Source organism: Alligator mississippiensis, chromosome 16 (assembly GCF_030867095.1).
Source record: "Alligator mississippiensis isolate rAllMis1 chromosome 16, rAllMis1, whole genome shotgun sequence".
In the NCBI taxonomy this organism is placed as follows: domain Eukaryota; kingdom Metazoa; phylum Chordata; order Crocodylia; family Alligatoridae; genus Alligator; species Alligator mississippiensis.
Window position 1 is genome coordinate 21,387,880 of NC_081839.1, and position 16,673 is coordinate 21,404,552.

The following is a 16,673-nucleotide window of genomic DNA, read 5'->3' on the forward strand; positions in this document are numbered from 1 at the left end:
CCTGCCAGGTTGTGATATTCCAAGTAACAACAGCTGATGGTAAAAGAGCTCAAGCTTACTTGATGTAAACTAGAGGGAAGTTTCTAATGGGCCCTTCAACTTTAGAATAGGTACCTCATCTTGGTCCAATGTAGTCTGAATCTGTAGACCTTCAGGGCATAGAAGATGCTTGTTTTTCCAAGCTTTGGGAAAGGGTATGAAGCCATACTAGACCATACTAGTCTATTTATTCTGTTGGTCTCTAGGGCTGTGTTTTCTAAAACTAATCTGAACTATTTTCTTGCCCTGGACAATTATGTGTGCGGTTTTATTGATGAAAAGACATTAAATGTTAGGAGGTTTATTAAAAAAAGAAAAAAAATTAATATTTTCGGGTCTGGTTGGAGACCAGTCATTTACCATGCCATATTGTCATTTTTCAGTTGTGCATCAGAATTTACTTAAATTTTACTTTTAGGCCCTGTACTTGCAAAGCTTAATATTACCTCATAGTGAAACAGAATCAAAAGGATCATAGAAAATTAGGGCTGGAAGGGACCTGAAGAGGTCATCTAGTCTAACCCCCTGCTCAAAGTAGGACCAGCCCCAACTATCTCAACCCAGTCAAAGCTTTGTCTACCCAGGTCTTAAAGACCTCTAAGGACAGAGAACCCACAACCTCTCTGGGTAGCCTGGTCCAGTGCTTGACTACCCTCCATGTGAGAAAGTTTCTTCCCCAATACGTAACCTCAACCTCCCTTGCTACAACTTGAGATTATATCTAATTGTTGTCATCTACCACCACTGAGAACAGTTTAGCTCTGTCCTCTACATAACCACACTGGAGTAGTTCCATGCTATTAAATCCCTTCTCAGTCTTCTCTTCTCCAGATTAAATAAACCCAGCTCCCTCCGCCTCGCGTCACAAGTCATGTCCCCCAGGCCCCCAACCATTTTTGCTGCCCTCTGGCTGGATTCTCTCCAATTTATCCACATCCTTCTGTGGTGGGGGGCTAAAACTGGACATAGTACTCTGGATGTGGCCTCACCAGCGCCAAATAGAGGAAATAATAACTTCCTTCAATCTACTAGCAACACTCCTACTGATGCAGCCCAGTATGTTGTGAAGAAAGCTAACAGCAAGGGCACATTGTTGGCTCATATTCATCTTATTGTCACTGTAGCCCCCCCAGGTCCTTTTCTGCAGAGCTGCAGCTTAGCCAGTTGGTCCCCAGTCTGTACCAGTGCATGGGATGGTTCCGTCCTAAGTCCAGGACTGTACTTGCTGAACTTCAGGAGATTTCTTTTGGTCCAGTCCTCCATTTGTTTAGGTCCGTCTTAATCCTAGTCCTACCCTCCAGCATATCTGCTACTCCCCCCAGTTTGGTATCATCCACAAACTTTCTGAGGATGAGCTCTACGCCATCTTCCAGATTGCTGAAGAAGATATTGAACAAAGCCAGCCCAAGGACCGACTTCTGGGGCACTCCACTTGATACCAGATGCCAGCTAGAGACAGCCATTAATTACTACCTTTTGAGCCCGACAATCCAGTCGGTTTTCTATCCAGTTTACAGTCCATTCGTGCAACCCACACATCCTTAACTTTCTTGAGAGAATGTTGTGGGAGACACTATCAAAAGCCTTGCTTAAGTCAAGGTACACCACATCCACTGGTCTCCCCACATCCACAGAGCCAGTTATCTTGCTATAGAAGGCAATCAGGGTGGTTAGACATAACTTGCCTTTGGTGAATCCATGATGACTTTTCCTAATCATCTTCAAGTGCTTAGAAATAGATTCTTTGAGGACCTGCTCCATGATTTTATCAGGGACTGAGGTGAGGCTGGCCGGTTTGTAATTCCCCAGATCCTCCTTTTTCCCCCCTTCTTAAACATGGACACTATATTTGCCCTTTTCCAATCATCTGGGACCTCTCCTAATCACCATGAGTTATCAAAGACAATGGCGAGCAGCTCTGCAATCACATCAGCCAAATCCTTTCAGCACCCTTGAGTGCATTACATCTGGTCCCATGGACGTGTGTGTCCAGCTTTTCTAAATAGTCCCTAACCTGTGTTTTTTTGCCACTATTGCCTGCTCACCTCCTCCTCAAACTGTGCTGCCAGTGCAGTAGTCTGGGGGTAGTAGTTCCCCTTGTCCCCTGCTAATATACTCTGCATGGTTCACAGCATCGCAAATTGATCTCATGTTGCCCAACTTTCCAGCCCCAGAAAACAATTAAGGACACAACATTTGCCTTAACATACAGTTTTTCTGGATTACAAGTATTTTTAAATCCCTAAATAACAACTATTTATTTAAATGTGGTTTATAAAAATAGTAATCTGTAAAAACGGATCTTTAGAACACTATCATCTGGATACAGTCACTGGTTTTAGCACTACACTACTGGCTCCATAACAGCGGGTATAAGCCTCAAAATACAAGATTGCCGTCCTCTTTCAAAATTTTAGATAATCTTAAACTGACACATCCTGTTCTCATTTCTTCCTAATACAAAGCTACGAAATGTCCTGGTTTGGCTGTGATACCTTCACCTTGAAAAAAAAAAAGTGCTCTCAGCTTCCTGACAGAGTTTTTTTTAAGGCAGGATTTTGTCTTAGCTTAAACTTCTGTTCCAAAAGACAAGCACCTTTCTATGGTGGTGCCAGGTAGCAGCACCACAGTGACAGGCTGCAATCCCTAATAGGACACTTGCCCTGCTACACTAGGAGCATGTCCACCTTAACATTTCTGTACATGTATCAATAAGCTTTGGCAAGTTCCTCCACAGCCATCTTTGTGCAGCACTGAGCAAACGAGTATTGGCACACACCTGAGGCAGTACTGTCCCAGAGCATATTGTCATCATTTTAGTGGCCCTGTATACACAGCTTAAAGTTTTCCATTTCTTCCACTATTGGTTTTACATCTATCATATGACACTTATACTTAGGGAAGACTGTTTCTTGAATACAAATGCCCTCTCACCTCGTGTCAATCAGTCCTTAAAAATATTACGAGGAATACCATCTTCTCACTAATAATCCCATCTCCACCCTGAACTACTGAGGTGAGCTTTGGAGTATATATACTTTGGTATGGGAATTACATTTGTTAAGCTCCAGGTAAATTTGCAGCAGTATTAAAGCAACTTGTAAATTATTCAACATGAAGCAATCCCCTATTTCTCAAACTACTGTAATTTTGAAGTGGACTTTTTATAAAAAATCCTACAAACAATGCACCCAATTATGAAGCTATATGAAAATGGTCCAAACAAGAACATACTTTTTCACAGTTGAGCTACATTTCCAAAAAGCCAATGATCAAACTGTACATACATGTTACCACAGATTTCAATACAGTGGATAAGGCAGACTGTTTTCAAAGGAGGCCTCATATTTAACTATCAAGGTTAACCTTCTTTGTAACTTTACAGATCCTACCAACAGAATCAATGGAGTAAGTAGAAATGAAAAAAAAGACTGAAATGATCAGCTTAAGGCATCAGAAAAATATTTAGGGATACATCCTCACACATTGGAAGTACATTAATTAGAACTAGCAGAGGGTTTGGCTCTCATGGAATTACCTCTCATGGATCTGAATTTAATGGAAAACTAAATATGAGTTCATGTGGTTGCAAGTGCAAACTACTACAAATACAACAAAACTTGGTCAATTCACTGCAATTTCAGAAAGTAGTTTAATCCTGCGTGTCCACTAACATCTTCCAACAACCCTCACAGGCAAGAGGTATTTTCAACTGGCTTATCAACAGCTTCAGATTGTTCTGTTGCAACTTGTAGTGATCTATTCTACTTGTGATCTATTTGATGGAAGTACAACTATTAAATCCACACCTGCAGCAAAAATGTATAGCAACTCAACCTACTGCTATCTTATGGGTTAGTTGGAGTCTGTAAACTCATGGCTACGGGGGATAGGAGGTTCCCTTGAGCCAGAGTAAAGCTTGAATGCTGAAGCGCAGGTAGGATTCCTGTCTAGATCCTACAGCAATGAATTACACAATTTCACTAAAAACCTTGTGGAAAAAAGGAGCAACTGACCAGTTTGGACTATCACTTTCCCTAAGTGTAAATTTTGCAATCAAACCTCCTTACCAGGCTAAATAATGTCTTTTCATTTTCTTGTTATATTGGGAATCCTGGCAGTCTGTCTTTAATCACCCTTTACTATTCTATTGCTCTTAGTCTAAGGGGAATAAATAACAAAAACATTCAGAAAAATATACTAAAATCACATATAGTAAGCAGTCAAGAAAGCATGAGGTCATGCTGGGCTCATTCTTGCCAATGTCTAAGGGCCATTATTCCCTCTCTGGTTAATGAGATGGCTGCCCGTTCCATTCAGACAAGCTGGTGCAGCAGTGGGGGGGTGGGGCACACACCTCTGTAGTACTTGCCCAGGTACGGCCCACAGACATGTAGCCCAAATGGAGTCCAACCTCCTGCCACTTAGAAGATGGACAGCCCTGTACTAGTGAATGACTGCTAGGTGAATGGCAGTTAGTTGAAAAGAACAGAGTTTATCTTCCAGTTATTTATGCATTTTCAAAGAATTATCATTTGGCTGTACGATAGACTAACAGAAATTGTTTTTATTACTCTCATCTTTCTATTTCTGTCCTACATGCATGTACTGAGGCTGGTTTCAAAATTAGAGATTCTAGCCTCTAAGGGACTACGTACTTGAATAGGTCCCAAAGTAAGCTTTAGTCCAGATGAGACTTTGAGCACTACCTTAATAAAACAAAACAAATAACCTCTTGCTCTCATAAGGTCTAGATAACAGTTATGAGGAAATCATAAAGCTAGCACACATCACAAATATTTAAAGCTAAGCTTTGAAGCATTGATCTGTAAAGCTCTCAGTGGAACAGGACCATGCCATCTCAGAGATAAAACTCCTGTGATTTACCACGGACGCTATCATTACTAGCAAAACAGGGCAACCAAGACCAGTTCAAGGGACATAAAGATTATTAAACAGCAGCATCACAAATATTAATGGAAGTTTTCAATCAAGCTAACTGGATACACAAACTCCTGTTCTGCCCACACAGCCACATCCTATGTTTAAGGGAGCCCAAGTATAGAACATAAGGGACCCCAAATGAGATCCTTCAAAGCAAGTCTAAGTCTCTAGAAGATGCTTTTGCAAAGAAATGACTGAGATTTATCTAGCTGCAATTTCAGGTAAACTGAAAGAAATCAATGATCAACCCACAAATCTTCTGTCCTACACTGCCATGGCCTTTCAAAATACTTACAGAAACCATTTAGAATTTCTTAGAAGTCTTAGTTATACTGTGCACAAAACCTATAGAATATTACATTTTCTTTCAACACATCCACTTAATTATCTTCTTAATGCTGCACCGCTAACCACAGTAAAGGGGTCAGAGTTTCATGGCACTTGAGACCCGAATTAGGCCTCAGCTCCACATAAATGCCAGAAAGGCCCTCTACAAGGAGAGCAAATTTCACCTTATGTGTGTATCAGCCAGCTGCGATGAACAACAAGGTTAAGCAGAAATACTGCTATATGTTTTTGTTTAAATTTGTTAAAGAGGGTGAATGTTTACTTTTGTTTTTAAGGACACCTTGTAGACTGAGACAGTAACAGAGAGGTGAAAACCTTGATATTATATTACTATTGTCAACTACAATCAAAGGCTTACCAGTTCCTGAATAAATAATGACTAACTTATGTTAACCAGGCTAGCATTTACCTTTTGCAGTGTATACATTTCTAGAGTGAAAACAGACAGAGCTTACATTTATAGCTGAGAGTAGGGCTTCACTCCTGTTATGGTTTCAACCTACAACCTATGGGGGGGAGGGAAGGAGGGAGTTAAAAACTTGGCATTTATACATCAGTTCCCTTAGACTTTGCAAGGGAACAGAGGAAAGACCTTTATAGAAAGCTTTCAATCTTCAACTGAACATACTGGCCTTGCTAATGTCTTTCCCACAGTAATTTCAGGATTTTGGACCACAGTGGTTTTTAAAAAAATATAAACTTGTCTTGGTTTGGAATGTCTTATATCCATGCATATAAAGAATACATACATACAAGATGTTCATATCCATAAAATAAGTTTACTTCACATTAATTTCTCCTGCCACAGTAAATAATAATGATAAAAACATATCAAACAGGATACAGGCTAATTTCAAAGTCTAAAAAACAAACCCAAACTGCATTGGCTCATTTTTGCCCTCTAGAAACCCAGATAGTAAGTGTCCAGAACATAGTAAGCTATTGCTAATTTTCCATTACTTGAAAGATTCATTCATTTGCTCTCATATGCTCCAGCAGAGGTGAACTTACAGTGTTAAAGAAACCTGAGACCAATGCCACACTTAACTCTTGGCACTAGACTACCACCACATCATTTAAACTTGCAATCCTAAAATCTACTCTTATTACATCTGGACTGCACAACAATTTGAAAGCACAACTTAAACACAAGAAGCCTTAACCTCAGAATCCATTCCCAGCAAAATCCAACTTCAGAATGATTTAACTGAGCCAAATATTCCTTTATAGACAGGTTTACTAAAAGATCTTTTCACTTCTTCCATTACCACTGTCCTTATTACATGCTTACACAGTACACCTTCCTATTTCATTCTGCAATAAAGATTAGTGCCAAGAACAGAAAACTTCTTTTATTCCAAGAGTCTTGTCTTTTTTTTCTTTTGCTTAGCTTGCATTTTATTAGAGGTAACTCAAACCTCTGTCAAGCTGTGATACATTGTCATTGCAGAATGTTTAGGCAGTAAGCATCTAGAGTGCTAGAATATTTTGAAAAGGTTGTTGAGAAACAAAAGGCTCCCCGAAGTGAATACTAGCATAAAATAGCCACTTAGAAGGAATGGGCTCTAACAAACTTTAGGAGAAGTTTGGCTTACATTTTACTGTGTAATACAGCAGCAGTCTTTCCCTAGTCTCAAAATGAGAACATGTAAAGGACTTTTGAGAGGTTCATCTTATTTAGGACAGAAAAAACACTTCTATTTAGCTTAAATATTTGGCAAGAGTAGATAATTGAATGCGATCTGCAACAGCTGTGAGAAATTATACCAGCATATCTGACGGGACAAAAAACATACTTTCTCCAACCAGACAAAAACAGTATGTATGCATTTTAAAAGGTCTTCTTTGTGTATGACAGGGTACCACAGTTAAACAACTCTCCTGGAGAAGGGGTGCATCCTCCCAAGAAATTTGTTCTTGGGAAAAAGGCATCTACGAGAGAAAAAGCCTTCCAGAAGTCCCTTTTACACACACATGCACCCCCTTGTCTCTAGCGGGTTATGGAATAGAGAAAAGTCCCACACAACTTACTGATTCGTTTGATGCACTGGCTGGGGAAATTTTTAGCTCCTTGCATGATTTCACAATGATTACACACTTAAGTCATACAACACAATTTTATTTTAAAATTCTTTGCTATGCATATAACATTGCTTAGCTTTAAGAAATACCACAAACATTAAGACACATGTAGATACATACACTGTGAATCAATACTATTATTTTTTATAGTATACTTACAATCCTAGAATTCTGAGAAACCAAATCCCCAGGTACACCTTCATTCTTTAGTTATGGTTTTAGGGTTGGTCTCAGCAGTGATAGGAATGAGTCCCCTTCCTTCAAGTGTTTTATCGTGTACGTGTTTGATAGAACAGACTGCAAATCTGTTCTGAAGGGGTAATGCAGTTCTATGCAAGTAGGGGTTGAGCAGCAAGATATTCTTTTGTTGCTCAGCTATTAAAACCAGCCTCCATCTGTTTTATTCTCTTCTTTACTGAAAGACAGGAGTGCATCAAGTACATTCCCCTCCACCTAGAAAAAGAGAAGTGATCTGGAAGTGCAAATGCCAGTATGTAGGATTGAGGAGGGACTTCTTGGACAAACAAATTGCAAAATAATTGCCACAGACATCAAAGGGGTAAGGCTTGGCCATAAGGAAGTGGAGAGGGCAGAAACTTTGAGGAGGACAGGTGACCAAGGAAGAACAGAACTAGGATACATTCAACCCACTAAAGAGCATCTAATCATTAGCAGATAGTCAACCACCTTTGAACTTCACTTTGGAGATATGAAAAAGCCTTCAGGGAATATACCTTAAAGACATCCTTGCAGTATATGCCATTACCAAGAGTTCTTAAAGAAAGTAAGCTATTGTCATTGGTAATTCTATAGTAAGAGGAGCATACAGAGAATTCAGAAAGGCCCACAAAGATAACAAAAGAAACGGACTGCTCCCCATTGTACAAGTGAGATGTAATGACAAAATCTTGTAGAATGCTGAAGTCATCAGTAGGGACCTGTCAGGTGATACTGAACTCTTAAGAGAGTCGATACAAAATTTAGAAAAGCATAAGAGATTTCATTTCTATTCCAAGATCCCAGAAGCAGCAAGTCAATGTAGTCTTCTCCACATCCTTCTATTTCCCATAAATAAGAACACAGAAGAATATTGAAGGGTTAAACATTAGCTACAGACCTGGTATAAATAAGGAAGTTTTGGCTTAACACAGGGTTACTTTCCAGTGACAAAGGGAGCTCTAATACAACAGCATGCAGTAGGGTGGCTAATCTCTGTTGCAGATGAGACTTACCTGAAAGGAGACATTAAGGTAGCAATTCAAGAGGACACTATTCAGAAAACAAATACAGAACAACCCCAAACTCAGACATAGAAACTGAACTTGTATATAGTACATGAAGATAGTCATTTTTCCATGCTTAAAAAACAAACAAACAAAAAAAACAATCCCCCCCCCCAAAAAAACCCCAATACTAGAACTTCCATAACAACCAAGGGAATGCAGAAATTCTCATCTGTGAAAATGTGAACGTGATAGTACTGAAGATGGAAGAACAATTCACATGAAGTATGTTAAAAATTCTAGTTATCATCTGTTTAAGGATGACAGATTGGGCACACAAACTGGAGGGGGAGGTGGTGCACTAAAGAAACCTCCACTTGTTTTAGGGTATTGAAACGCAACAATTTACTGGCAGGGAGGAAGAAAGCAGAGCGGGCAAGAGGGAACCTCACTGAAAGAGGTATAATTTACTATAGTATACCTTCCACTTACTGAAAGGTAACCATATGCAGTGCACATAGGCACTTGCCATGGAGGAGGCAACACATTACATAGGAAAGCCCTCACAGCAGATTAAGGATATGAACATGCAGAGTTATCACTAACTCCAGAAGAGAAAACCTGAAATGTGTGTGGCTCAAAGTACTCAAGTCTTAAGGGTATGAAAAGAAGCCTGTTACAGATTAGGGAGAAAGCATGAGAAGTTACTTCGCTCCCCCACTCCCACCTGCAGTATGTACAAAGAAATAAGGGACATTAATTTGGGGAGACATATACTGGAAGGACAGGCATGCAGTTCATGCCAATCAACATAGTTGTGGAAAACAAAACAATTTATGTCAAACAGCCTGATTTCATTCTTGAAGATGTCGCAACTTTAACTGATAAAAGCAAATGTTTAGACACAACAGACTTTTGTATGGTATCTGAATTTGTACCTTGCAACATTTTCATTAAAAAGTGCGCTATACTACATAAAAAAAAATAGACAATGTTAATCTATTTCCTTATCTCAAAAATTAGTCTAGAAATTAATTAATGGAAAGTCTTTATTGAACAGGGATACAAAGGTTTGAAGGGATATGTATTAGTCCCAATTTTATTCCACATCTTTACACCGACTTCCAGATCATTAATAAAACACATTTTTAAAGGAGCACTCTTGATAATATTTATGGATAATAAAAATCAGTCGAATCATAATTTAAGGCAGTACATACTTGTACAGCAGTCTGAATCCCATCTTTGACTTGACCCAAATCAAAGAAATTCATTTTAACATAGTCAAATCAAAAGTCAAACATCTGGGGGGAAAAGTCACATCTGCAGGCAGTACCATCCAGAAGGACAGACTGTATCCTGGAAGGCAGATTCGGAAAAGGATTTGATGGTTAAAAAAAAACCTCAATATCAAGAGTCATTGGATGCTTTGGTTAAAAATCACTAATGCAAGCTTTGGATAAAAACATAGGGGGATGGCAAATAGAGAAAAGGAGGTCATTTTTATCTTTACAAAGCATCGATGAGACTGATGTTAAGAGGTCTACATACAGTTCTGGTATAGAGGCTTGCACAGGACTATATATTTAATCCCATTTCTAATCCACCCCACAGAAACTTTCTGACTTGTTTCCATCCATGTGTTCCCACACCTCACCCCCGCCCCCCAACCCCCTTGGTATTTTTGTCCTACACCCATCTGCAACTTAAATCCCACTGAATCCTGCACTTAGAACAAACTGCCTGACTTTATTTACTTATTTATACCAATCTGTTTCTGCAAATTCCCACAACCAGAATTTTGCTTCCACCCAACCCAACCAACAGCAAAATGTACTTTCCAGCTCCTGCTAACTTGTTGGTAAGTCCTGTGGGTCCCAGTAATATTATGCTGTTGTTGTAAGGCTCCATTTCCATGTTCCCACTGTTGAAAAATTGGAGATGGTGCAGGAAAGAGCCACAAAATAATTCAAGGGATGGATAAAAATGGCTTACATTGAGCTCCTTAAATCCCACAATCCTTTAAGCTTATCAAAAAGAATACTGATATGTGACTTGATTACAGTGTTTGAGTAAATTCAATGAGGAAAAAAAAGAAGACTTTAATCTAGAAGAGAGGCATAACAAAAACCAAATGACTGGAAACTGAAGTCAGGCAAATTTTCATATTAGAAATTAGGCATATTTTTAACAGTAAAATGAATGACCACTGGAACAAACTACCAAGAAAGTAGTGGCTTCTCCAACTCTTGATTTCTTCAAATCAAGACGCAATGCATTTCTGGAAGGTATGCTTTAAATCAAATGTTACTGAGCTCAATGAAGGAGTAGGCAGGTGAAATGCAATGGTGTGTGACATAAGAGGTCACGTTAAGTGATCAAATGGTCCTGACTGGCCTTAAAAACTATTAAATTTGTTTTACAGTGACAGAACCTGAAGACTTGACAGAGAAAGGATGTACACATATGTATAAAAATAATTCATAAAATCATTTAGAAATGTCAGCACTTCTGCTGCTTTCTCTACTTCACTTCCCACTGGTCATGTAAATCATTTTTCTATTAAGCATCGAAGACTATCAAAGAAATTAAATTTTCTCTACTAGAGAAAACACAGAAATTCTGTTCTTAAGTAGTTGCCTGAGTAAGTTTAGTGGGTTTGGTACTACAAGAGGTCTTATTGAACAAGGAAGGTTGAATCTAAATAAAGCAGAATTCAAGAGTCAGATTACAAGGATTTTATTCCCAGTTTTGGTACTACCTGGCTGTGCTAGTGTTAGTGAACTACAGCCTCTTTCACTTGCATTTTTTCAGTCTATGGAATGGACATTGCTTAATCTGTAAGGGTGTTTTGAGACTCATTGTTTAAAAGCCTCGGATGATTTTAGTTGAATTTACATTACAGCTGCATCTTGATACAGCCTGCCACATCAGGATGAGTCACAGTAGGAGTTATGGATTTACAGCACTTGAGAACAGAAAACCATACCTTTAGAAATTATGTTTACATCACCCCAAAAAAAAAATTGGGTTTTTATGCTAGGCCTACTAAGAAATGTATTTAAACCCCACCTCCACCCCACAAAAGCCTAGCAGCCACTGTTCCTCTGGAATACTGGATTTCACCGCAGTACTGCACAGCGTAAAAGATGGCCACCAGAGGGAGTACACAGTGACTAACACTGTCCCCTAAGAGCATTGATAAGCATGTGTAAGGGCTAGTGTACCAAAAAAGCATAGCTAGTCATTTGTGTTCTAAGAAACAGTGAAAGAAAAAACATGAAGTCCAAAGACTGGAAAATGAGAGGACAAGAAAAGAACCACAAGTTTCTACAAGTCAGTAAAAACAAAAGTAATAGATCCAGGCTATTTTTCAAGAACTTACTTTTCAGTGTCTGTTAAATGTGATTACCAAATTCTGCTAAAGCATCGCAGTGAAGCAGGACGCTCCAACAGCACATAACGCAATCTGAAGGCAACACCCAATGTATACTGCAAGCACATTTTACTAGTACTCAAACATGCTTATTAAAAAAAAAAAAAATCAAATTATGTCATAATTCAAGTAGCATCAATACAGCAGTACTCAGTATAACAGACTTCCTTATTTTCTGGGATAGTTCCAATTTATTACCATCTGCCCCTTAGTTCCACTCTGTTTTTAAGTATAGGTCAATGAGTGTTGTTTTAGTAGTTCTATTTTCACCTCTAGCTTCAAAAGTAAAAGTAAAAATCACTGAACAAAATTTAAGCATTAAGTGACACAAACTTCTGCTTGCTATATCACTTCATAAGTCTACAATGTCCTTTCTGCAATAACTGTGGAATCAAACAGGTGGAAGTCTCCTTTCCTATATCCTCTCCAATGTAAAAAATGCACTTACTGATACAGCAGTATGTGTACGTGTCCTGTTTTGAAACCTGTCCGGGTAGCAACCAGTCTTACTACGCTTTACAAGTCACCTTGGAATCCATTTTAGCCCTTAAAAATACCAACACTCTCCTTATAGTTATTTATACTTTAAAATTTAGCAAACCTTCTGATAGATTTATGCCATAAAAAGTTTAAAAATACTCCTGAAAGGTTCAGCTTGTGAATATCACAGCAATATTAGGAAACAGACTGTGGCCACCATCAACTAAGTTGTCCTATACAAAAACACAGCTTTTCCCTAAAGTTACTTTTTTTAGCAGGAAGTATGGTATTTCTTTGGTGTTCAGTTTATCTTAAAAGTACATTTTCAAACAGTCTGTACAAATGCAGCTTTATATTAAAAGACACAAATATCAAGGTGACCTGTTTTTGTTTGAGTTCATGAACTGAAAACATCTGTAAGGAAACCAGCACACCTGAAAAGGTGCATATACCCACCAAGTAATCCTAATTACAGATGACTGCAAAATGACAATTTAATACATACATTTAAATGATGTGTATAACCATGCCATTCATAGAGTTGTGTGGTTACAAAATTAGACATAAAATACTAAACTGACAGCTTAATTATAAGTATATGCATTTAATGTTATTCTTTATTACTTGTTTCTAAGAATGTAAGAGAAAGCACTTACATAGTAGCTATATGCTTCGCATGATGCAAGCAATATATAAGCAATGCAACTAAAACGCAAGATACCTGGCAAGATGTCAGATTTATAAAATTAACAGCCCTTTGAAGTCATAAGGAAATGACAGAATATGGAAAATTATATTTTGCTTTTCTTACGTGTTCAAATGAAATTTTAAAACTTTCCAGACTTCCTAGTGACATAATGCCTTAAAAAAAAAAAAAAAAAAGCACAGGGAGTGCCATATGTTTAAATGCTTACATTCATATTTCTATTTTTGATCAAATTAAAAGAAAAGAAAAAGAAGAAAAGGAACACTCAGAGATGCAAGAGCGTCCTGTTCTAAGAGCTTAAGGTTGACTGAAATGGTTCCATTAAAATGTATCAGTCATATAGGGGGAAAAAAAGCCATAAAGCTAGTTAGCTAGTATCAATTTTAAATCAAAGAACAAAAAATGACTTTGATAAAAATCTACTTAACTGCATCAAGAAAAGATTAATATAAAATACAAATTTATGAAGTCCCAAAGAGTTTTAAAGCATTAAAGCAGGATTCTCAAAATTATACATTCATATTTTGCTTTAGGGGCTTGGAGGACACTGATCGTGGAGAAAGCTTTATTAGATAAAACAGACATTAAAGCTTCCAGGCAATAAAAATAGTACACAACGTGTTTAAATTCTTCTAGCAGCACACTTTAGACCTATGCAAAACTGAAACAAAAATGTAAAAATTAACATTTGAGATGACAAGTTAACAGAAGATTCAAGTTTCCTTTCATGGTCAGACCACAGTAAACCACCAGATCATTAACAGTTAAATTCAAGGCAAAAGAGCTAACATTTTAAATTGTATTCTAAAGATGCTTTAAAAAAAAACAAACCAAACAAACTCACCCAGTCTGTCACTATGTGCTTGTTTTAATATTTGTTTTCCACCAATCTGTCTTGCAGACTGAATAAAGAATCAGATGGTTTCAAAAAGCAGTGTGGATGAGTTAAGTTTCTGTGCCCAAAATACACCACAGTTCTACTTTAAATATGAATCCCGACTATTAGTGTGCTTTTGGGTTGGGCTTTTCTCTTACAAAGATAAGCTGTTAAGTCATGCCTTGATTTTAGATCTTCCAACATATAGATTCTTCTAATGTATCCTCCCCGCCCACAATCAACTCCGCAATACTACTTTTCTCCCCCCACTATCATCAAAAAAGGCACTGCAGGGCAGACATTCCTCAGGTGCTCGCTAATGGAATTCCCAGGGTCTCTGAGCCGCTTCGGGGATCAAGAGATCTCATAGCCCCTGCTGGGGTAAGGAGCAACGAGTCTGTTCCATTTAATCAAATACAGAATGAATTTTCAGCCCTATTCACTAGGCTGTCTCCAGGGCTCCAAAAAGGCATCAGGGAGCTAGAATCACACTAATGTGGCTCTTTCAGGCAAATATAATTAGTTTGATTTCAAAAAGCCACATTAATAATATCACCTCAGTACTATTATTCAGATCACGAGGGTGATACTGTAGGGATTGAAAAAAGAAATCATGGAACAGGTTTCATTTCCTTGTAAGTTATGACTTTAAGAGTGACAATCCATATCATTCTATACAGGAATGTGCTTTCCTTTTAACTAAGGATAAAAATCCCCTTTAACCCATTCCACTTAGATACAAACAAGCATTACAAATAAAACTGGCAGCAATCCATGCCCCCCACCCCAATTTTAGAATGCATGTTTGAAAAGAAAAAAAAAATCTAGTTACAATATTAAAACATCCATTATAATTTTAAAGATGCTTTTTAATTCTGGAAGTATTGAGACTAATAACAAAGTAACAACTTCATTAGTTTTCAATCATTTTTGTTTACAACTTTGTTTACACCTCGGAGCAGACAATCAGCATTGTTCTACAAGTGTGCTGCTAGAAGGGCATCATTCTGTATTGTAATCCTGACATCCAAACAAGGACGGCATCCAAGAGATTCTACTACGTGCGCGCACTGCAGAATTTAAAGAAAAGAATAAACTGGAATACTTTTACTATTAAAAATGTAATACAATGCAACTTCTGGGATCTTCCCCAAACTCCCATTAAAACAAAAACACAAACAGAACCACAAATTTCCATTCTTCAGTCCACACGACTAGTTGTATAAGGGAAAAAAATTCTAAGGAATTGCAACTTTTGCCACAGCTTCCATTAAAGTAAGAATCCAGCATGTTAAGTGCCATCTACCTAATTTAACATGAGCAAAGGAGGTCATGGAAATGTTTTACCAAACTGGCAACCATGCCTGATGAGACACCGCAGACACTGGAACAAGAACAATTCAATCAGGTTTACCTTTCAATGTTAGGGGGGAAAGCACTGTGACAAGAGCCCGCATTCTGTTACACAAGAGTTCATTCAACCCTGCCTTGCTGACCTGCATAAAGCAACTCATTTAAACAGTCAATTTAATTAGATCACTTCAAAAGTCAAACCACCTGCAACAGTAGGCAAGAAATGAAGCAAGCCAGAAGGGCTGGATCAGTATGTTCCAAGATAGTAAGTTTAACACCCAAAAAATATACCCGAGTATTTTTTCTAAAATATTAAAAAAGTCTGAACAGCAGCAGTTCAAACAGGGCAAGAATAAGGCATTACCTCACCAATGATCTTCTGGGAGCTCTGCTAAACTTCCTTCATGAAACTGGGTCTTCCTCTGATGGTTAAACCTTAACTAATGCAGTCGAACAACAATAAAAGCCACCTCACACAGGAGCAGAAATTAAAAAGTAAGTATTACTTTGTTTTTAGTAGTTAAAAGTACTCCACCTAAACTCAGCCTCAAGAGGTGTCCCCCCTCTTGACAGTAGCTGCCTACTTCTCCAAGCTGCTGGAGATGTGTACACTACACATTTTGGACACGTGCGTGCGCACCAGCGCGTGCTCGGGGCAGTACGAGTGCTGCTGGTAGAGCAGTGGTTATAATCCAACAGCAACTTGCTCCACGCGGAGCGTGACGTGCCCTCGCCCCCGGGGCGGCCCCTCCCAGCACCCTGCTCCACGCGCCCGCCGCTCCGCGAGCGGCACGCGAGGACCCCACCCCGGGTCCCACTTTGACAGCTGCGCGCCAGCCCGGGCCCCGCTCCGCCCCGCGCCAGTCTCTGCCGCAAGACACAAGTGTATGCTTGTCTCTACCACACGGCGACGAGCCCTGGGGCCCGTGTCTGCTGCCCGCGGGCTGGCCCTGCGATCGCGCCCAGAGGCCTGGAGCTCCCGACCCCTGGCAGCAGCTCGAAGCTCCCCGCCGCTCGGCGGAGGCTGCGGGCCCCACCGCTCCCACCTGCCCGCGCGTCCCGGCCCAGGCTCGCGGCTGCGGGGCGGGCGGTCGCCGCCACGAGCCAGCGGCCGCCTGCAGGCGCTTCCAGCCGGGGCACAGCCCCGCACCCCGCCCCGCCCCGGCCCGGCCCGGCCCGCCCCTA

General features: G+C 39.4%; 1 protein-coding gene across 4 annotated transcripts in view; it reads right to left on the bottom strand.

Annotated features, from left to right (window-relative positions):
- Positions 1-16,673, bottom strand: part of CDON (cell adhesion associated, oncogene regulated) — a 148,967-nt gene that overhangs the window by 83,862 nt on the left and 48,432 nt on the right. Inside the window, exon 1 of one of the 4 annotated variants that reach the window (XM_006261208.4) lies at positions 15,853-16,189. The exons of 2 other annotated variants lie outside the window; for them this stretch is intronic. The gene's annotated coding sequence lies outside the window, so the exon portion shown is untranslated. Of the gene's footprint in view, positions 1-14,102; positions 15,674-15,852; positions 16,190-16,673 lie in introns of those variants that run through there. One more of the 4 variants, XM_059719546.1, reaches the window with a different exon arrangement.